This window comes from Rana temporaria, chromosome 1 (assembly GCF_905171775.1).
Source record: "Rana temporaria chromosome 1, aRanTem1.1, whole genome shotgun sequence".
NCBI classification, from domain to species: domain Eukaryota; kingdom Metazoa; phylum Chordata; class Amphibia; order Anura; family Ranidae; genus Rana; species Rana temporaria.
In genome coordinates this window covers 526,457,872-526,480,908 of record NC_053489.1, presented here as the reverse complement: position 1 = coordinate 526,480,908, position 23,037 = coordinate 526,457,872, and positions in this window count along the sequence as shown.

Sequence of the window (23,037 nt, the reverse complement as noted above, 5' to 3'; positions counted from 1 at the left end):
GCGGTCTGAAGCCGGCCCACTGAGCCATCGGCCCACCGGGAAACTCCCTGTAGTCCCAATGGCCAGTCCATCCCTGGCTGCGGGAGCTTCAGGAAAATAATCCTGTTGATTACAGGAATTTCCTGAGGATGTCTGATCCCGTCTTTCAGCACCTGTTGGCTTTGGTGTCCCCCTATATTACCAGGCAGGACACCGTTATGCGGGAAGCCATCAGTGCTGAGCAGAGGCTAGTTGCCACCCTCCGTTATCTGGCAACTGGGAGAAGCCTTCAGGACTTAAAGTTCTCGACGGGCATCTCCCCCCAGGCTCTGGGCCTCATCATTCCTGACACCTGCTCTGCCATCAACCAGGTTCTGCAGGAGGAATATATGAGGGTAAGTTTTCTCCTTTAATATCACATTTTATGTCTATAATGTATGCTAATGTCTTGTAGTTATCTCCTCCTTCCCTAATTACCATGTCTGGAATATGCTGTGAATGTCCCCTTTGCCCCCATGCATGCTGTAAACTTTGATGCCCCTTTTTTGGCCTACATGCATATTTCCCATCACTTACCTCCCCAGCATGCTATCCTGGGCCCCAACCTACCTAGTCTAGTCACTTCCCAATGTATTGTGTTATATCCATTGAAATGTCCCCCCCTCCCCTCCAAAATGTGTTGTAAAGTCTATGTTCACCAATAATCCAAATTATATTTTTTTAGTACTCCCAAACTCATCTATCCCTCCCCTCCAAAATGTGTTGTAAAGTCTATGTTCACCAATAATCATAATTTTTATTTTTTTGTACTCCCAAACTCATCTAGCCCTCCCCTCCAAAATGTGTTGTAAAGTCTATGTTCACCAATAATCATAATTTTTTTTTTTTTGTACTCCCAAACTCATCTAGCCCTCCCCTCCAAAATGTGTTGTAAAGTCTATGTTCACCAATAATCATAATTTTTATTTTTTTGTACTCCCAAACTCATCTAGCCCTCCCCTCCAAAATGTGTTGTAAAGTCTATGTTCACCAATAATCATAATTTTTATTTTTTTGTACTCCCAAACTCATCTAGCCCTCCCCTCCAAAATGTGTTGTAAAGTCTATGTTCACCAATAATCATAATATTTTTTTTTTTGTACTCCCAAACTCATCTAGCCCTCCCCCAAACTTGGGCACTGGCCCATCAGAGGGGGTGTTTAATGTGTTAATTGTCTAAATATATTTAGATATAATATGCTAGTTCCCAGAAATGTTAGAATGCTTATAATGTCTTTGTATAGTCTGCTTGCAAGGTTATGTGGCTAATTTTTGCATTTTTTCTTCCCCAGCTTCCGTCCACACCACAGGAGTGGCAGTCTGTGGCTTTGGATTTCCAGACCCGATGGAACTTCCCCAACTGCGGGGGAGCCATCGACGGGAAGCACGTCCGCATCGTGCCTCCACCCCGTTCAGGATCCCAGTTCTTTAACTATAAGGGGTTCAACAGTATTGTGCTGATGGCGGTGGTGTCAGCACAGTATGAATTCCTTTTTGTGGATGTCGAGGATGAATGGACGGATATCGGATGGGGGAGCCTTCAGGCAGACGGAGTTTGCGCTTCGCCTTCAGGATGATGATCTGTCATTGCCACCGGATGACCAGAATGTAGAAGGCCTGCCATTTGTTTTCCTGACTGATGAAGCGTTTGCCCTGGGACCCCATCTTATGAGGCCATACCCTCAGCGCACCCTCACCCCAGAGAGGAGTGTCTTTAATTTCCGGCTGGGCCGAGCACGTAGAGTGGTTGAGAACGCTTTCGGCATCATGGCCAGCCGGTTCCGCCTTTTCCTCACCTCTCTCCACATGGCGGAATATAAGTGGAATACTATTATTTTTGCATGCTGCATTCTCCATAATTTTTTGCGGAGACAATCTCCAAATTATATGGCCCTGGTTGGGCCTGAGGCACAACTTTTGGCTCCATCAGAAACTTTGGCGGGCCTTGAAGCTGGCCACACAGGACTGCCCCCCCAGAGTGCCCGTGAAGTCCGGGACAAATACATGGACTATTTCATGGGTAGGGGGGCAATACCATCTCAAGCAAATTTGCCATAATTTTATCTTTCACCAAAATAAATCATAATCTTTTTTATAAACTTGTTATGTCTTGCTTGTGTTGCTTGGAGTTCTTTACTAAGTGTAACTAAGTGTATTTTCATTATCAACTAGCAAACATTTCCCAGGTGACCCCCAAACCAAACACATAGAAAATTTAACGTATTTTAGGAAAAACACCACACACTTTTTTGATGTTCAAAAGCTCTTTATTTTACTAATTTTTTTTTTGGTTTGTTTTACAAAATACCCTACAAAAATATTTTTTATTTTTTTCTCATACAATATACAATCATTTTTGTAATTTTTCTGGTCTTTTTTCTCATACAATATACAATCATTTTTGTAATTTTTTTGGTCTTTTTTCTCATACAATATACAATCATTTTTGTAATTTTTTGGTCTTTTTTCTCATACAATATACAATCATTTTTGTAATTTTTCTGGTCTTTTTTCTCATACAATATACAATCATTTTTGTAATTTTTTTGGTCTTTTTTCTCATACAATATACAATCATTTTTGTAATTTTTTTGGTCTTTTTTCTCATACAATATACAATCATTTTTGTAATTTTTCTGGTCTTTTTTCTCATACAATATACAATCATTTTTGTAATTTTTTTGGTCTTTTTTCTCATACAATATACAATCATTTTTGTAATTTTTTTGGTCTTTTTTATCTTAATAAACATTAAAATCTGGTTATTTTATTTTTTTGTATTTTTTTTTATTAAAGAAACTGTAAAATCTGGTTTTTTATTATTTTATTTTTTTTTTATTAAATAAAGTCTAAAATCTGGTTATATTATTTTTTTGTATTTTTTTTTATTAAATAAAGTCTAAAATCTGGTTATATTATTATTTTTTTTTTTTTTTTATTAAAGAAACTGTCAAATCTGGTTATATTATTTTTTTGTTTTTTTTTTAATTAAATAAACAGCAAAATCTGGAATTTTTTAATTTTTTTTTTTTCTGATTCAGACTCTCCCCAAAACATCTAGTAAATTTTTTAATTTATTTTCCACCCTCCTTGTTCTTTCGTTAATTTTTCTGTTGGCCAGATGTATCTCCTCCACCTCTTCTCTGCAGGCCCATATTTCTGAGATCACCATCTGTACAGTATGCCTGTCCAAGCCACCACCTGATCCTGAAATGTGGGACAAAACAATTTTTTAAAATTAGGCAGGCCTACATCTACATTACCTGAAGCTGGGTTAGTTATATGTTACTTTACCTGATGTGGTGGCAGGCTGCGCATCATCACCATCCCTCGGGGGTGTGGCTTGCTGGACTTCTTGCTCCCGTGTTGAAGCTTCATGACGCCCTACGAGAATGAAGAAAATGGAAACAGGATTTTTATAGCTTATAGGCCTGAAAGAGGAATATGATTCACTTTATACAATTTCTGGGACTATTGATGTTTTGAAAAACCCCTCAGGGCAAAACACAGGATTGAAGGCATTCACAAAGATCATGACAAATCTTTGAGCTTTGGTCTACTTTTAAACATGTAAGCCAACCAAGTATACACTGGATCACCTCACCTCTGTGTGAACCCCAAAATGGGTTATTAAAGGGGACAACAATTATGCAAATGAGTCCACATGTGTCACCGACTGCTGAGCAGACTCTCCTTTTACTGTATATATTTAAATTTTTAAAAAAGTTTTGTGGTTTTAATAGCACATCTACATAATTTTCACGATTGATCTCACCACAATTTTAGAAAAATGTCATAATTTGTAGGATTTTAAACACAATATTTTGTCGTTCCGAATGGACGTCCAGTTTGACGATAAATTCTTGTGCATAAAAAAATAATACAGTACAACCTGAAATAAAAAACACATGGCGCGGAACAAATCTTACAAAATATATAACAAACTTACTTCTTCTAATCACTCTCCTGATCCTCTTCATTTGTTCCGGCTCACGTTTTTTCAGGTCACACCACCTTTTCCGGATCTGTTTCTTGGACCTTTTCACCCCAAATTTCTGATGGAGACTCCTCCTCACCTTCTCCATTATTTGGGCCTTGACCTTATTAGGGTACTTATATGGCCCATGCCTCCCATCATAGTCCTCTGCTTTGAGGATGAGGACCATCTCCACCATTTCCTCAAAGGTCATGTTGGAGGCCTTAAAACGGATTCGCCGTGCTGCCATATTCTCCATGTGCTTCCAACAAAAAAAAGATGGAAAAGGGGCGGGGAAAATACGACACCATGAACGTCAGGGGCGGGGAGACGTGCGTAAAGTCCCACATGCGCGTGTATAAAGGGCTACCACGTGAGTAAAAGGGGCGTTCACAGTTTGTGGAAGACGGCGGAGATAACGATCGGGTCAAAGACCGGTATGTAACTACATTTTACATGTTATTCTTGATTGAATGATTTTGTGGCCTACATCTTAGGTTCATAAATTAAAACATAGCTAGTTTGAAATTTTAAGGTAATGGTCCGCTATAGTGCCGTCGTACGTAAACAACGCTTTGATTATGCATTTTGATCCAACTACTGTTGTGTGGGCAATCTCGGTTCTCATCAGGATGTCTTCTAAAAACAAGTCGGTTTAAACATGATGCAAATGGTCGCTTTTATGTCTTGACCAAACTATATCGGAGTGCTTTTCTCTAACTAACGTTTCATACACAAATGAGGATGAGATCTGGCTTATTAGTTCGACACAACTGGTCATCTGTTTCCTAGGAACTGACCCAACATGATCTGCTGCCAATTCCTCCTTGTCGTTTTTGCGACGGAAGATAAGGGGCGGGGGGGAAACATCAATTTTTTTTAAGCATGGGCGGATGTCGTGTGCGGAGTGTATATAAGGCTCGAACACATGTAGCGTCCATACGACCGGGTTGCGTAAGAAAGACGTTTGAACGACAAGCGTGTAGGTATGCTTCGAACTTGGGACAGCAGTGGCATATTCAGGAAAGACAGACATTTAAAGGAGCAATAAGCCAAAATTGTTTGGGGCAGAAATAACTAACTTTACATTATATCAGTCTTGATTTCATGTCCTCATTGTCCCTTTTTGCTTTTAAGCAGCTGTAATCCTTTGCATAAATCATCACTTCCTGGTTCTCTGGCTCCCTCTCAAATTTATCAGGGGAGCTTGTTACTGTGGTCTAAGCTGTGTGTCTAAAAATCCACCAAAACAATGCTAATAATTTTAGAACTAAAAATATGCCCTGGTTTTTTGTTTTTTGGTTCTGTGTGTCTCTTTACTTCACAGAAACATTAAATAAATTTAAAAACAAAAGTGAAACTAGAGGCACATTATATGTATGCACTTGTATGTCTCTAGACACTGTAAACAGTCATTTCCTCCAAAAATATAGTTATCCATTAGTGACCCTTTAAGGGCTAGCTTGTGAGAAAGAGTAATTGACTTTATAGACTGTGTATTGACATTATTTTTTTATCCTTGGTTTTGGACAGGAAAAGATGAATCTCTTTAACAGACCAGAATTCTTGGAGATATTCATTGATCGGTGGCAAGAACTTCCTGTTCTGTGGGCCACCAAAGACCCCATATCTAGAAATAGAGAGTTGCGCAAAACTGCACTGGAGAGCCTGCTCCCACTTGTGCGGAGACAGGTGGGGTTTGATGTGACAACTGACCAGTTGGAGGTCAAAATTGGGACCTTGAGAGGCACCTACAGGAAGGCACGCAACAAGGTCTTGGCTTCGATGAGGTCTGGAGCTGGAGCAGGGCGGGTATTTAAACCCAAGTTGTGGTACTACAGCAAACTGAGCTTCCTGGATGAACACCTGGAGGTAAGGGAGTCACTTTCGAGCCTTGCCCCCAGAAGGCACAGAAGGTCCAGCCTTTCCTCCAGCCTTCCCTCCAGCCAACCTGCTGCTCCCTCTGCAGATGAACCCTCTCAGCAGCCTTCCATCCTGGATGAAGATCCGGATTTGCCCAGCTGGAGCCAGGTATATAGGGCCAAATCCACAAAAGAGATACTCCGGCGTAAGCCGTCGTATCTCTGGTTCTAACTTTGGAACTGATCCTCAGAAGCAGTTTTCCTAAGTTAGGCAGAAGATCCGACATCTGTAAGGGACTTACACTGCCGGATCTTAGGATGCAGTACCGCATCCGCCACTGGGGGCATTTCGAGTCGAAATGCCTCTGCTAGTATGCAAATTAGCACTTAGGGCGATCCTCAAAGCTTTTGTGCCTAGTTTTTTCGCCGTAAGTGTTAGTTTGCCTGGTGTAAAACTAGGGCTGCTTTTACAAAGTGTAAAGTTAGTCACACCTTGTAAAGGCCCATTCAAGCGACGGCATTTGGTATGCATTCCCGAGGGAGAACTCCACGGCAATTTGTAAAATCCAAACCGGCATGGGTTCCCCCCCAGGAGCATACCAGGCCCGTAGGTCTGTTATGGGTTGTAAGGAGACCCCCCCTCCGCCGAAAAATTGACGTAGGGGGTCCCCCTACAATCCATACCAGACCCGTATCCAAAGCACGCTACCCGGCCGGTCAGGAATGGGAGTGGGGACGAGCGAGCGTCCCCCCCCCTCCTGAGCCGTGCCAGGCCGCATGCCCTCAACATGGGGGGGTTGGGTGCTCTGGGGCAGGGGGGCGCACTGCGGGCCCCCCCACCCCAGAGCACCCTGTCCCCATGTTGATGAGGACAGGACCTCTTCCCGACAACCCTTGCCGTTGGTTGTCGGGGTATGCGGGCGGGGGCTTATCAGAATCTGGGAGTCCCCTTTAATAAGGGGGCCCCCAGATACCGGCCCCCCACCCTAAGTGAATGGATATGGGGTACATCGTACCCCTATCCATTCACCTGTAGGCAAAAAGTAAAAGTTAATAAACACACAACACAAGGGTTTTTAAAATAATTTATTATTCTGCTCCGGATGCCCCCCCTGTCTTCGTTATTAGCTCAATTACCAGGGGGGGCTTCTTCTTCCACTCTCCGGGGGTCTTCTCCGCTCTCCGGGGGGGGTTTCTTCTTCCGCTCTCCGGGGGGGGGCTTCTCCGGACTCCGGGGGGCTTCTTCCATCTTCTCCCCTCTTCCGCTGTTGACTCGGCGAACCCCGGTTCTTCTGCAGCTCTCCGGTGCCTTCTTCTTCAGCGCTGGCTGCCTGCTATGTTTGTGTGTTAGCTCGATTTCAAACAGGCAGCCGGCGCGGTCTTCTGTGGCGTCAGGGTCTTCTGTTCTTCTCGCTTCCGATGTTGCCTCGTCGCCTGTTGTCGCTGTAATGATGGAAGCGCGCCTTGCATCCCATTTATATAGGCATCACCGTCCCATCATGCTCCGGCAGGTACCCACGTGGTGGGTGCCTACCCACGTGCACCCACCACGTGGGTACCTACCGGAGCATGATGGGACGGTGATGCCTATATAAATGTGATGCAAGGCGCGCTTCCATCATTACAGCGACAACAGGCGACGAGGCAACATCGGAAGCGAGAAGAACAGAAGACCCTGACGCCACAGAAGACCGCGCCGGCTGCCTGTTTGAAATCGAGCTAACACACAAACATAGCAGGCAGCCAGCGCTGAAGAAGAAGGCACCGGAGAGCTGCAGAAGAACCGGGGTTCGCCGAGTCAACAGCGGAAGAGGGGAGAAGATGGAAGAAGCCCCCCGGAGTCCGGAGAAGCCCCCCCCGGAGAGCGGAAGAAGAACCCCCCCCCGGAGAGCGGAGAAGACCCCCGGAGAGTGGAAGAAGAAGCCCCCCCTGGTAATTGAGCTAATAACGAAGACAGGGGGGGCATCCGGAGCAGAATAATAAATTATTTTAAAAACCCTTGTGTTGTGTGTTTATTAACTTTTACTTTTTGCCTACAGGTGAATGGATAGGGGTACGATGTACCCCATATCCATTCACTTAGGGTGGGGGGCCGGTATCTGGGGGCCCCCTTATTAAAGGGGACTCCCAGATTCTGATAAGCCCCCGCCCGCATACCCCGACAACCAACGGCAAGGGTTGTCGGGAAGAGGTCCTGTCCTCATCAACATGGGGACAGGGTGCTCTGGGGTGGGGGGGCCCGCAGTGCGCCCCCCTGCCCCAGAGCACCCAACCCCCCCATGTTGAGGGCATGCGGCCTGGCACGGCTCAGGAGGGGGGGGACGCTCGCTCGTCCCCACTCCCATTCCTGACCGGCCGGGTAGCGTGCTTTGGATACGGGTCTGGTATGGATTGTAGGGGGACCCCCTACGTCGATTTTGCGGTGGAGGGGGGTCTCCTTACAATCCATAACAGACCTAAGGGCCTGGTATGCTCCTGGGGGGGGGAACCCATGCCGTTTTTTTCGTTGAAAATTGGCATGGAGTTCTCCCTCTCAGGAATGCATGCTGAGCGACGCTGTCATTTTTTTTGTAAATTATTTGTTTTCCCGGCGCGTCTTTTTTTCACCCGTCGCAACTTTAGTGTCCCGTCGCAATCCACAAAGCCGCCCGGCGTCAATTACGTTCGCGCGATGCACGTCGGGAAAATGACGTCACACGCATGCGCAGTACGGCCGGCGCGGGAGCGCGCCTCATTTAAATTGTAAACGCCCCCCGGAGAGGAGGAACGCCTTACGACGGCGGCACTTAACTTACACGGCTTGAAATTTTTACGTAAGTGCTTTGTGGATCAGGCACTTAGGTAAAAACTTTAAGTCAGTGTAACTTAACTGCTGAAAGTTAAGTTACGCCGCCTGGCTGAGGATTTGGCCCATAGTACTTTCAATGTGCAAATGTGTGGTGTTTAAATGTTGTTAAAGAGATGTAAATTAAGATATTAAAGGTAAAAAAAAATTAGATCTAAAAGTGTTATACAGAACATTTGTCAGTATTGGCCATGAATTTTTTTGGTGTGATTGACCATAAAACATGGGTCACAATGATTGGCTTAGCTAAGTCGTGACTAAAAAATATGCAACAGTCAGGAGCTTAAAAAAAAAACTAAAATAATTTTTTAAATAGTAAAACTGTACTTTTTTTCCATACACAGGACGAGACCAGGCAGCAGGAGGATCAGGAAAATGCCAGGCAGGAGGAGGACAAGGTGAGTGGCTTGGAGGAGGCTGCAGGCCCAAGTATCTCTAACGTGGTGGCAGGCCCAAGTGGAGCGGATGAGGTGGCAGGCCCAAGTGGGTTGCACGAGGTTGCTGGGCGAAGCACAAGATGTCAGGTGTCTCCTCTTCGCCTGCGTCCGAGAAGGCAGGTGAGGGATACAAGGGTGCGTGACGCCTCACTAGCCCTCATTCGGGACGCCCATGCAACCCTTCAACAGCCTCCCACTGCTCAGGAGGGATTTGTAACAGTGGTTTTGGCCAAAATGTCAGAAATTACATTAGACCAGCACCTCCTCTTTGAGGGACTCCTCATCACCCTCGCAAATCAGGGGGTGAGGGGTCTTCTCACGGAGGACACTGTGATTTGCCGCCATCCCCATCCTCACACACCACATAACTCCCAAGCTCTCCCACCTTCTTCTTCTTCTTCTCATGCTCCTTCTCAAGCTCCCCCACCTTCTTCTTCTTCTTCTCATGCTCCTTCTCAAGCACCCCCACCTTCTTCTTCTTCTTCTCATGCTCCTTCTCAAGCACCCCCACCTTCTTCTTCTTCTTCTCATGCTCCTTCTCAAGCTCCCCCACCTTCTTCTTCTTCTTCTCATGCTCCATCTGAACATTCTTCTTCCTCTTCTTCTCCTGCTCCTTCTGAACATTCTTCTTCCTCTTCTTCTCCTGCTCCTTCTGAACATTCTTCTTCCTCTTCTTCTCCTGCTCCTTCTGAACATTCTTCTTCCTCTTCTTCTCCTGCTCCTTCTACTCCTCCTCCTTCTACTCCTCCTTCTACTGCTCCTCCTCCTTCTACTCCTCCTCCTTCTACTCCTCCTCCTTCTACTGCTCCTCCTCCTTCTACTGCTCCTTCTACTGCTCCTCCTCCTTCTACTCCTCCTCCTTCTACTGCTCCTCCTCCTTCTACTCCTCCTCCTTCTACTCCTCCTCCTTCTACTGCTCCTCCTCCTTCTACTGCTCCTTCTACTGCTCCTCCTCCTTCTACTCCTCCTCCTTCTACTCCTCCTCCTTCTACTGCTCCTCCTCCTCCACCACCGTCGGCTACTCATCCTCCACCACCTTCGTCTACTCCTCCTCCTGGCATGAGTACTACCCCTGTGGCACCACCTCCAGCCAGGCAGAAGAGGAAGGCTGCTGAGAAGGCTGCAGAGAAGGTGAAAGAGCAGGCTGCAGGGAAGCCACCAAGGAAGGCCTTGAAGAAATCAAGAAAGTGACTCCCTTACTTCCATGTGGTGTACCAGAGTTCAGGCTGCTATAGTACCACAACCTGGTGACATCTGCCTGCCCTGCTCCAGTTTGTGACCTCGGGGAGTCCAAGACCTTGATGCGTGACTTCCTGAATGAACCTCTCAAGTCCCCATTTTGGCCTCCAACTGCTCACCAGTCACATCAGGCCACACCTGGCTGTGCACAAATGGCAGCAAGCTCTCCAGTGCTGACTTTTGCATAGTTAATTTTTTTTTATAACCAAAATAAATGGTAATTTTTTTTTTCCAGTTCATACTTGTCCTTGTATTTTTTTACATTTCAATTTTGCAAGTGAGAAGGCAGGTTATTTTTTTTTTAAATTTGGATATAAGGTGTAATTTGAAAGGGACAGATGAGATAAGACAAAGCAATAAGGTTTCTATGGGGGGAACTTGACATTACAAAAAAAAAAGGATTTGCATTTTTTTGAAATTTAAATTTAAGGTGAATATTAAAAGCAGGATTTAAAACACAGGACCAAAATAAGGTGACAATAATAAAAATAACAAATATTGAGACCAGTAAGAAAAAGGTTACACCTAATTTTAAGGAACTCTGTGTGAATATCATAAAAAATAAAAATTATATTGCTGTTTTGTGCCCTTACAAAAAATTGTGTAAAGCGCTGCAAATAAACGATTAAATAATGTTGGAAGCGACACGAATGTGCTATCTCCATTCCAAACGCTAGTTTTACCTATGTTGGTCTCCAGTGTCTAAGTTTTTGACAGGTTTCTTAGCATACACACGACCGAGTTTCTCGTTTAAAAAACAGCCCGATGAATAACTCGTCGAGCCAAAATCCACTGCCATCGAGAAAATAGAGAACCTGCTCTCTATTTGCTCGACGAGTTCCTCGGCGGCTCCATCGGGCCGAAAATGTACACACGACAGAGTTTCTCGACAGAATCCGGCTCTTCACCGAGATTCTCAACGAATTCTGCCGAGAAACTCTGTCGTGTGTACGAGGCCTCAGTCTCAAAAAACAGTAAAAGATTTTGCAGAGCATTTTATGACTTTAATGTAAAATAATCAGCAAGAGGCACAATAACATATTAAAAGAAAAGAAACTTGAATTAATCTTTTGACTCGTTTTAATTCAGGTTTATACTTCTGAGAACTATTGTGTTCTCTGAACCAGAAGTAGACTTTAACTAGATACACACTATACAATTTCCTTTAGATTTACCAAAACCATATAATAGGTCAAACCTTCGTGCCGCGTACACACGATCATTTTTCGGCATGAAAAAAACGTTGTTTTTCAAAAACGTCATTTAAAATGATCATGTGTGGGCTTCACATCATTTTTCAGGTTCTGAAAAACGACAAAAAAAAATCGAAAATGCTGCATTTTTTAACGTTATTTTAAACAATGTCGTTTTTCGGATTGTAAAAAATGATCGTGTGTGGGCTAAAATGACATAAAAAACCCGCGCATGCTCAGAAGCGAGTAATGAGACGGGAGCGCTCGTTCTGGTAAAACTACCGTTCATAATGGAGTAAGCACATTCCTCACGCTGTAACAGACAAAAAAGCGTGAATCGTCTTTTACTAACACGGAATCGGCTAAAGCAGCCCAAAGGCGAATGGAACTTCCCCTTTATAGTGCTGTTGTACGTCACAGCGCTTTGCTAGATCATTTTTTTAAAACGATGATGTGTGGGCAACGTCGTTTTAATGATGAAGTTGGGAAAACGTTGTTTTTTCGACATGCTGAAAAACAACGTTTTTTTTTCATGCTGAAAAATGATCGTGTGTACGCGGCATAAGAGTTTCAGTTTGTATGCAATCAGGCAGCCCCTTGCACTACATGGTTTTGGTAACTCTAAAGGAAAGCAGACAACAAAACTGGCGAACTGATTAAAAATTATCACTAGTGAGTGACACTGCTGTTTTATTAAGAGCAACTCTCAGATTTCAGATCATTTGGAACTGTGGAAAGTGCTTAACCAAGCATGCAGAGATCAGATAAAGGCCCCGGGAGGCTTTGGGTGGGACAATATAGAAGGCCGTGATTTCCTGCTGACAATCCCACCCCTGCACAGTTTGTACCTGCTACCCCACACAAACCTACTTTTACCATGGCTTGCATGAAGCACAGGCTTAAATTTTTTTAATCATTGCTCGGTCTTAAGATGTGATATAATAAATATGGCCATAAACAATCAAACAGAACCCACCAATTTTAGGGAGCTTGCATGGTGGAAGTTCTGAGATAGTATGAGAGTACCGCTATCCCCACTCCCTCACATAAGATGTCTGTTACGACGAAACGTACGTCAGGCAAGGCATAGGAAATAGCAGTGATTTCAAAACACCTGCAGAGGGTGTAGGATGGATTGCATTTTCCAATGCTTGTTTTATCCTTGCTGCTGTAAATAGAATTTAAAAAAAACATTTGCTCATTTTACTGGATGTTGCACAATTAGTTTTTCCTCTTCTCATTTCCATGATGTTTATCTGGTCTAATGCTGCTGAGGAGAAGTCTGTGTGGTACTTCCTAGTAATTCCATTATAAAGGTGGTTGAAAAATGCTGGAGTGGCCCAAACCTAAAGTGAGAGGTGAAGCTCACTAAGGTGATTATTGACCTTTATTAGGTCTAATATTCTGGTAAGAGGCTATATTTATGTAGCGCTACCCCCGAAGGAGCCGCTGGTTTGTTTTGGCATCTACTCTCTTTGACTTGGCTCACCCCTATTTAATTTACTCGAACCCTCCCTTAACACATCAGAAGTCTGGTATTTCAGGGTATTGTGACCTCTGATTGGCTGGGGGTCACAATAGCAGGCACACAACATGCAGTAACAATATGGCAATAGTATTACCTGTTCTCTTTGGATGGTCCCTCCAGACTAGAAAATACACTCCACACAGTTGATATATTTAAATCAGAAAAGATAACTTTACTTTATGTGAACTTAGCAAACAGGCTTAGATTTACTTCACAAGCAAGCAACTGGCAGGTAATGACTCACTGTGATTCAGTAAGGAATCACTGGAATCAGCAATTAGTATCAGCAGATAAAGACCTAAACTAAAGAATGGTACCATTCACTTAACTAAACTAGGCAGTCTATGCTCACGAGCGCCCTCTAGCGGGCAGTCCTGTAAACAGTTAGAGCTCATGTTGCGGCCGGTTGGTGCACGTTAAATTTATAATCCACAAGTGGCAATTGATGAATGAAGATACACAACAAAGTGTCTGGAACAGCAAACGTTGGTGAACTGATCGCTTGCCAGCGTCAGTCACTTCTATGAACACTTAAACGGTTAATAAGACCTCCAAGTCTCAGCGGGAGGCCAACATGTGTCTCCGACCTGTGAGGTGGCACAAAGGTGTCTGTTTGAAGGGGAAATTGGAATTTGAGCGTGTGCTCTCTCACCCGACAGGCTGATCCGCCTGAATTCTCCTCAGAAGGTGCGTTGATAGAACACTGCTCCGCAGCACAAGGATCCTGGATGAGGGTGCTCCACTGTTTCAGTTGTCAGCTGGGCTGCCTCTTCGATCTCCAGAAACACTGGCTGGATACTGGAGTCTTGCAGACTGGAGTCTGGATGGCTGGTCTCTCAGGCTTCTGGCCTAACAGCACAGCTGTGTTGTGTCAGCAGCTCCGCAGAGGAGAAGAATGCAGGTCCCAAGAGAGCGAAAACAGCCACTCCCTTTCCTTAAGTAACCTCCCCCATAAGTCTGTGCGGAGGTGTCACATGTTCAAGTGACGCAGGGCATTGTGGGAAGTGTAGTCTGTTTCTCCTAAGAGTCAATGGAGTCCATATCTCCTGCTACTTGCAGTCCCACAATGCATCACTTTCTTAAAGGTATCTTACATATTTACAAGCAAGAATAAAGTTCCAGCGGGGATGGCCTGTCATTAGACTCCGACAGGATGACCCCGCTACATTTATTAACCTGAAAGGGGAGCACTGGGCAATGCATACAGACAGCTTTGGAGCACAACATAAGCTCCATGTTATTCAAATACAGCTTTAAAAAAAAAAAAAAGCATTTATAATGTGTAGATCACAGCATATCTCAGTGGTACATAAGTGAGCACATACAGCATTTTGCTATGGCTAGGTAAAAGGTAGAGAATTTCTATGCAAACGTTAATGTATTCAAGAGGGATATGTGTGTAGCGCCCTGCTCCTGATGACCAGACGCTATGTTAAATTTAGTGTATGTCTGAGCTGGTAGTTAGCTCAGACTTTTGGATGATTAAGGCTAAATCAGCCTCAGTTTCCGGCTATGGCTGTGCTTGAGGTAATTTCCACTGTTGCTTGTAGGTGGCGTTACCACCCCAGGCCAATGTTGAAATACAAGCAGGCCAGAGACTATTGGGTGCTTTCCCCCGGGAACAGCCCAGTGGGAGTGGTCGCACCGCTGGGCATGCTAGGGAAGGGTACTTAAGGGGCAGACAACATTTTTCAGGGCTCTTTTGCCTCGTGGCCCTCCTGGTTCGAGGTATGTGATGGTTGATTTTCAGCCGCAGGGCCACGTTGGCCAGAGGCTGCATCCCTGCCACGCAGGCCCAGTTGTTGTGACTGGGGCCTGTACTTTGGAGGTGATCCTGCGCGTCCGTCTTGAGGGTGGAAGCCGCTTAATGGAGAAAACCAGGGGAGGACCTGTCCTGGAGAAGACCAAGCAGAAGGCTGGTATCTCGGGAAAGGCCTGGTGACTTTATTGGAGGATGTACCGAAGCCTATGTTACTTTACAGTGTGCCGGGTCAGATTAAAGGTTCTAAACTGTAAGGCTGGATATCTGAATGTTAAATCCTGTGGCAGAGGATTATTGTACAGTTCAACGTCATCGCACGAAAGTCTGTGGCAAAGACTGTTGTTCTTTCTTTTTGTTCGTGCATCACCCCGGCTGCTAGGCCGGTGAGAGGGGCCTATCCGGGTGAGCAATACCCACTGGAAGGAAAGTGGTGAGTTTGACCTTTGAAGCTTAAAAGCTCCCCAGTGATCTGCATTGAGTGCCTGAACCTTCCCCTGACCCTCCATGTCTCTACCTGTGCAAGTTTGTGTGAATAAAGCTTAACACAAAAAGATTTGCAACTTGTGTGGACATTGAGGTTTCTACAGACTCTCGTCCCCTAGACAACGAATAGCGAGGTAACGTGCAGGCCCAAATTTAAACCAGCAGCTCCTTCGGGGGTAGTGCTACACGTGTATATATCTGTAGGGACCTTACATATACAGGTATTAACACTAACCATGATCAATATTTCACTGGCCAGTTTCTGTGCTTATATATAATATTTTTATATGGTAGAGATTAACAGTGGCCATCCATTCCTGGAGTGTTGGTACATCGGCCCAGAGCCATTTTCTAGCTATCAGAAGCCTAGCTGCATATAGTGTTTCCTGCATAAAGTTATGATGGTGTCTAACCTGTTCTTGCACAGGGAGTATCCCCAATAGGCATTTCTTGGGGCATAGCGTTAAAGGAGAGCCCATTTTTCATTGTGTAGGAATTTAACCAGTTGTTCCCAGTAGCTTCGGATGGCCAGACAAGACCAAATTAGGTGGTAGAAGGAACTGTTATGGTCTTTATATATAGGCCACAAAGGGTCCCATTGAGATTTGTATCTCGCTAAGTGGGCCAGAGTCAGGTAAGATCTGTGAAGTATATATAAGTGTGTAAGCCTGTCAGATAGCTTCGGAGAAACCAATTTACTGGCTGCCAGGGCATCCGTCCACTCATCTTCCTCCAGCTTCCTCATTTCTGCCACCCAGCTACTCCTTAACCTGCAGGTCAAGTCTGATGCTGCAGGTAGTGCAAAACTGGAGTAGCAGGTAGAGGTCAATTCACCCCTTGGTTAATGCAGAGATCAACATTTGGCAGGGTAAGCAACTCTGGAAGGTTAAAATTATCCCACAGTGGCATGTTAGTGTGAATGGGGGAAGCCTTCAGCCTGCGCAGTGCCAGCGCCCAAATCCTGCAGTGGTGGTAGACCAGTCCCCTACTTCCCCCCAGTCTGGTTAAATTGCGCGTGTCGCTAAAAAGGATCTGAAAGGGGTGTGCAACTTGGGTAGGGGCTGCAGAGCATGCTAATACGAGGTACCTTAGAATTCTATTCAGGAGACCAGACAGAGTGGTTTCAAGAAATCTTTTGTCAGAAAATATTGTTCATTTAGTTCTAATAAACATCCAGGAGAAAAGGTTACGACACAGAAAACTCAAAGAATACATCAAACTCCGTAATTCTTTTTCAAGTCTTCACAGGTAAAACACTGAGTCTCAAACACTTGACTGTAGTGCAGATGCAATTTGAACTCCCTAGGTAAGGCACCAGACTACGGCCTACTACACACGAGAGGATTTATCCGCGGATACGGTCCAGCGGACCGTTTCCGCGGATAAATCCTCTCGAGGATTTCAGCGGATTTGGATCCGATGGAGTGTACTCACCATAGGAACGAAATCCGCGCCGAAATCCCCTCGCGATGACGTGTCGCGCCGTCGCCGCGATGATGACGCGGCGACGAGCGCGACGCTGTCATATAAGGAATTCCACGCATGCGTCGAATCATTACGACGCATGCGGGGGATCCCTTCAGATGGATTGATCCGGTGAGTCTGTACAGACCAGCGGATCAATCCGTTGGGATCGATTCAAGCGGATAGATTTGTAGACATGTCTACAAATTTTTATCTGCTCGAATTGGGAAATTTCCGCACATAAATATCCGCAGGAATGTACACACCATAGAATCTATCCGCTGAAACCGATCCGCTGAGATTTTTCAGCGGATGGATTCTATCGTGTGTACGGGGCCTACCTGTGAGATTCAAGCAAAACTCCAGTTTTGCAAGAACCTCCAGCAGCCAAAGTTCCTCCTCTGTGCTCCTTCCCAGGATCAGATCTACTCCTTCTGGGAAAACTACCTCCACTAAGAGGTGTGAGCTTAGGCCTCAGACCTGGGCTTTGCTCCTTAGAGGATAGCACATGTGACCTCCCCAGACAACAGGCATAGGATCAGTAGTATTCATCCTCCCCTGGCGAAGCTTGGGAGGTAAGTGAGCTTCCTGAAGGTCACCACAATTTTTATGTCATTACCCAGCATGCACCACTAACAATAAACCTTCTACTGGCTAGAAATTCATAACCCTAATTATTGGACCCACATTACTATTACTTTCTCCTATACAATCATTTTTGTATATTTATTATATGTAAGTTTTTTTATTGTATGCTATTGTTTCTCCCTAAACACAATTTCAGCCAATAATTTTCATCTTTATAGGAAAATGGTATTCTCTTAATTTGCAATGTATTGTAGGTTGTGAAGTCAAGGCACCCTGGGTGTTGGAAATACTCTACAGTATCATACTTATAGCTAAAAGGAAGATTCCTAAGGCAGGTAAGGACAGGCAAAGAAAATAAATCTTCATGTATTTATTGCATAACTAGCAAACCCTAGATACTTTGTCAGTAAAAATGCTAACAATGTTTTTATTATTGCCTGCAAGAGAAATGAATGTTCTCTGCAAGAAACAGTAACTTCTTCAATGTTTTGTTAGCACAAATAACAATGGATTTTATAGTTTTTGACAGAAAAGGAAATGGGCACTGGGATTAATAAAGCTGACAATACTTTATTACTGCTAAGAATGGCTCTGTATTATTATTATTTGCCATCAGTTGAAGATATATAGTTGTGTAAACATTTTATGGAATACATATGCTCAAGTTTTTCAATCTTAACAGATATATAATTTATAGCTTCTAAGCAGGGCTGTCTCTAGGGTCTTAGAAGATCTCGGGGGGCATAGATTGAAAGTTGGGAGTAGCATAGAAGGACTGCTCAAGGTTGGTCTACATAAGTCTGCAGCAGACTTATTGGATGCTGATCCAGATCATCAATGATGCAAGAGAAGATCTCGTGTTCTTTTCCCATCTTCTATTTTTTGGATAGCGTAAGGGAGGTTTCTAACCTCTGTCAGTTTTTTTTTTTTGCTATCTATCTCTTTACTTTCTGTTCCATAGCCAAAACAGGAAATGAGAGAAAATTCCACAAAGTGAGGAAATCCCTGTTTGTCACCAAAACTATTGTCCCCATTGGAAGTTTTACCCTCTATCTCTGTTCTGTGGATAACCCACAATTTGAGATTTTTTTCACTTTCACTTTTGGTGATAATGGTATACATTACAATTATTACAAAATTAGAGGTTGGATTTCCCTAATAGGAGCAAAGACAGCAATAAAGATCTGACAGGTGTTCTAATTGCTCTCCACTCCACTATCCAAATGGAAAAAAAAGGTTTGACCTTAGTTATACTTTAAACTTACATTAAGAATTAGGTTTTGGATTACATGGCTGATATAAAAAACAAATGCATCATTGTTGCGTGGAAAAGGTAATAGTTAATTCAAAAGTAGATACATGGCCTTTAGCTCCATTGAAAGCATAATCACATTGTTAAAGTGTTACTCACAACAGTATATATCAGTCAGTATATGTAATTAAGCATGCTTGTTATACACACTGTGAAACCTAAACGGATAATCCTCCACATTGTGTAAAAAGGCTGTTTGATTCTATCTTCTCTGATCCTCCCCTTCTTTTACTGTACCCAATCCATCTGCTGATAGTACAGAGACATGGGGCACTCTGCACATGCTTAGTTTGGTGTGTATTGCTAGAGAGTATTTTCCATTTGGGAGGGTGCATGTGATCAGCACAGGGCCAATCAGCACTGTCCAGACTGAGGATCAGGGATCATACAGCCTCATATGATAATCAGAGGAGAATGAAAACTCTTCCTACAAGCTTGAACCAGTGCTCAGCTGGACACTGATAGTAGTCACAAGACTACCATATACTGCTGATTAGAAAATGTATGCATTTCTATGTTATGTGTACTGTGGGAGTCCAGATATAGTGAATGCAGGGTCCTGAGTTTAGTAACACTTTATGCAATAAGCATTCAACTCGATGCCTAAGTGGCTAAAAATTAAGTACCGGCTATTCCTGGGAGCAGAATGGGAGTACTGGTTATTTCCTTCAATCCTGGCAACTACATGGAGTAAAGGGAAGGTAAGAGAAGCTGTTGATCTACCCTGCTTGGGCAAAGCACAGTTTAAGACTTATGGCTTTGTCTCAGGGTGTTAGGCAAGTTCAGTTTCATCAGTCCAAACCGACCGTGTGTACGCCCCATCGGTCTGTTGTTCTTCGGTCCCAAAACAGAGAACTTTAAAATCGAACCGATGGACGCCTGACCGATAGATCAAAACCGATGGTTAGTACGCAAAAGCATCGGTTCCAAACCCGCGCATGCTCAAAATCAAGTCAACGCATGCTTGGAAGCATTGAACTTCATTTTTTTCAGCACGTCGTGTGTTTTACGTCACCGCGTTCTGACCCGAACGGTTTTGGAAATGATGGTGTGTACGCACATCAGACCACCAGTTTGCTTCAGCGGTGAACCGATGAAAACGGTCCGTCGGACCATTCTCATCGGATGGACTGATCGTGTGTACGCGACCTTAGAGTTTGTGGGCCGGCTCCTTCAACATTTATTTTGAGATGTATGAGATGTATGATGTACTGTATACGTCTTTTATTCTATATTAATTCAACCTGTTTTTATATACTTTTATACTAGCATAATAGATTCACTGGTCTTAGAAACTATCAATCTTTTAGACTTCAGGCTACGTGGAATATAAATATAAGATTTAAAGAAAATGTTTGAAGAAAACCTTGCGGGCCTGTTCATTCCAGAATGTGGTGTGGAAAAAGGCACATTTTATACACCACATTCAAAACACACTGGATGAGCAGTCTTCCTTTGGTGTCATTATATTCTTGATGCCACTCCAAACACAGACTGTAAATGCAATGTATTTAACTCCATCAGATCGCATGGTACTGCAGTACCGTGTTCCTGTGCGATTCAGCTGTGATCTTCATGTCTTAAGCGCAATCCAGATGTTGGCAGTCATATTGTCATGCCAATAGACTGTGGAGCAGAGTACCCTGTTAGGCCAGTGCAAAGAGGATGAGGATAACAAAATTGGCAGATACTACTTATCTCAGTGGAGAACAATATCAGGACAAGTTTTTCTTACTTGCCTGATTTTATGTATCCCTCAAGACCCGCAGGAGCCTGAATGCCAACCTTGGAAATCACTGCCTGGTCTGTTGGTGTAAGAAAAGGGATTATCGGCACTCAAGATGACATCTAAACAATAGTATTTCTTTATTGAGGTCTGGTTCATACCTCTACATTTTTTAGTGCATTTTCAGTTTTGCAGAAACACACTACAGTCCATTTAACCTGGTTTCCTATAGGTCAAGTTCACATCTGTGCATTTTATGGAAAGGACCAGGGACTTGTTTCTGGTTTCATAGACTTCAATGGATCAAAAACATGTATTGAAAAACGCATATGCAAGCTGCAACCTGCATTTGTGTGAACCAGGCCTACGTAAACATGTACAATGCTGTAAAAACATCTTACGCGTTTCGGACAATAGTCCTTAGTCATGACTAAAGACTCATTTCCAAAACACGTAGGCTGTTTTTAAAGCATTGCACTTAATAAAGAAATACCATTGTTTGGATGTCATTCTGAGTGCTGTCCATCCCTTTCCTTACGTTGGAGGTGTCCACAGCTTCGAGGTCTGAGCACCGGGCGGAGCTGTTATGTGGGAAGGTTTCAGTGCCTATACACCTGTTTTCCCTTGATCTGTATGTGTCCCTTTCTTTAGGCTGTTGATGCTAAATTGCCCCAGACTAAGGTATGTACAATATACTGTATTTATTGGCATATAACACTCACTTTTTTACCCTGAAAATAGAGGGTAAACTGTGCCTGCGTGTTATACGCAGGGGGCTGTGGAAACTTTTTTACCTGAAACTTCCCTCTTATAGTTAGGGTGCGTGTTATACGCCTGTGCGTGTTAGAAGCCAATAAATATGGTAGTTTTCTGATCCAACTAATACTGATGGTTGTTGTATAAAGGCCTTCTATATGTTATCTGAGCACTGAGGAGCTGAATTAAATTAAGCTACTGCTATGGTGGAATCAGTTAAAACCTGGCTGTAAGCTTTAATTGCAACAGTGTGTACTAGTGTTTATTGGCTAGGTTTAATAGGGCATTTCTAAGTACTTGCTAATCCTCATAGCTTCAGATAAGGAATGCTAAGCCAGAAGCTATTGTCACTGATCTCCATGTAAATTCTCTGCATTGAGCAATCCTTCAAGTTATAGCAAGCTGTGATGTTAAGTGTGGCTAATACTGCCAGCACCATTACTGTAAATTCTTCACTTAGGGTTGTATACTTTTTGGGGTAACCTGTACTTCAGTAAAAAAAAAAAAATAATAATCTTGTAATAATGTTTTGTCTGTGCTGTAGATTTAGTGGCTGAACCTATAGAGGCAATACAGTTGTTCTGAATTGCCTCTATAGAAGTGAAACTAAATGGCTGATTGTAATCTCACCACTGATGAGCAATTTAACCTCTTGATGGTAATGAAATCAGAGTGGTGCAAAATAAGGTAATAGCTGACAAGGGGTTAATTTGCTTAGCATTAAGAGGTTAATGTCAGTTTCCCTGCTTTACAAAGACTGTACATTTAACTTTACTCTATAAAATTTCACATACTAAACCAATCAACAGCTCTGCATCTTCAATGTGCAAAATACACACTACTTGTTAACAGTATGTAATTAGGTTATGTTTAATTTGCTGTAGAATAGACTCCTTGCATACAGAAGCAGTCTGAATGATCTGACTGAAGCATCTGCAACATCTATGTTTTAAAAGCAAAAACTGTATGTTTGATCATAAAGTATATGTCTGTGTAAGGAAAAGAAAGGCGTTAACTGCCAAGCATGTCAGTAAATTGTTTACACTGATAATCAGTGCTGCCAATCAGTGCCCATCAATGCCACCTATTCGTATCCATCAATGCTGCCTATCAGTGCCACCAGCCAGTGCTGCATTTCAGTTCTATCATTGCTCATCAATGCTGCCTATCAGTAACACCTATCAGTGCCCATCAATGCTGCCTATCAGTGCCGCCTATCAGTGCTCATCGATACTGCCTATCAGTGCTGCATTTCAGTGCCGCCTATCAGTGCTCATCAATTCCGCCTATTAATGCTCACCAATGCTGATTACCAGTGCCGCCTATCAGTGCCCATCAATGCCGCCTATCAGCGTTCATCAGTGCCACCTATCAGTGCTGAAAGGAGGGGATGACTTGGATATAAAAAATAAACGATGTGTTGGGGGGTAGTATGGGGGTAGTGGGACGTGATTCCCTCTACCCCTCATTATAAAAATAACAATGTTTGTAATTTCTCACACAATAGAGTCACTCCCCCACTTTTTTTTAGGGGAGGGGGGTGGTTGAGATGGTGGGTTGATTTTGATTCTCGCCTCTCTCGTTGTGTTTTGGATGTTGTTGCTCCTGCTCTATTGTTCTTATTCTTGATGTGCAGGGCCATTTGACCTCCAAACATGGTGTGTATTATGGCATCCAAAGAGTTCAATTTTGGTCTCATCTGACCAGACTATATTCTTTTCTCTCCTTTGTCAGAAATCGTGCGAAGGGCACCTAGTCATGGCCAGTTCATGGTGAAATAATCTTCTTTCCACTTCCGGAATTATGACCCCAACAGTGCTCACTGGAACATTCAGAAGCTTAGAAATC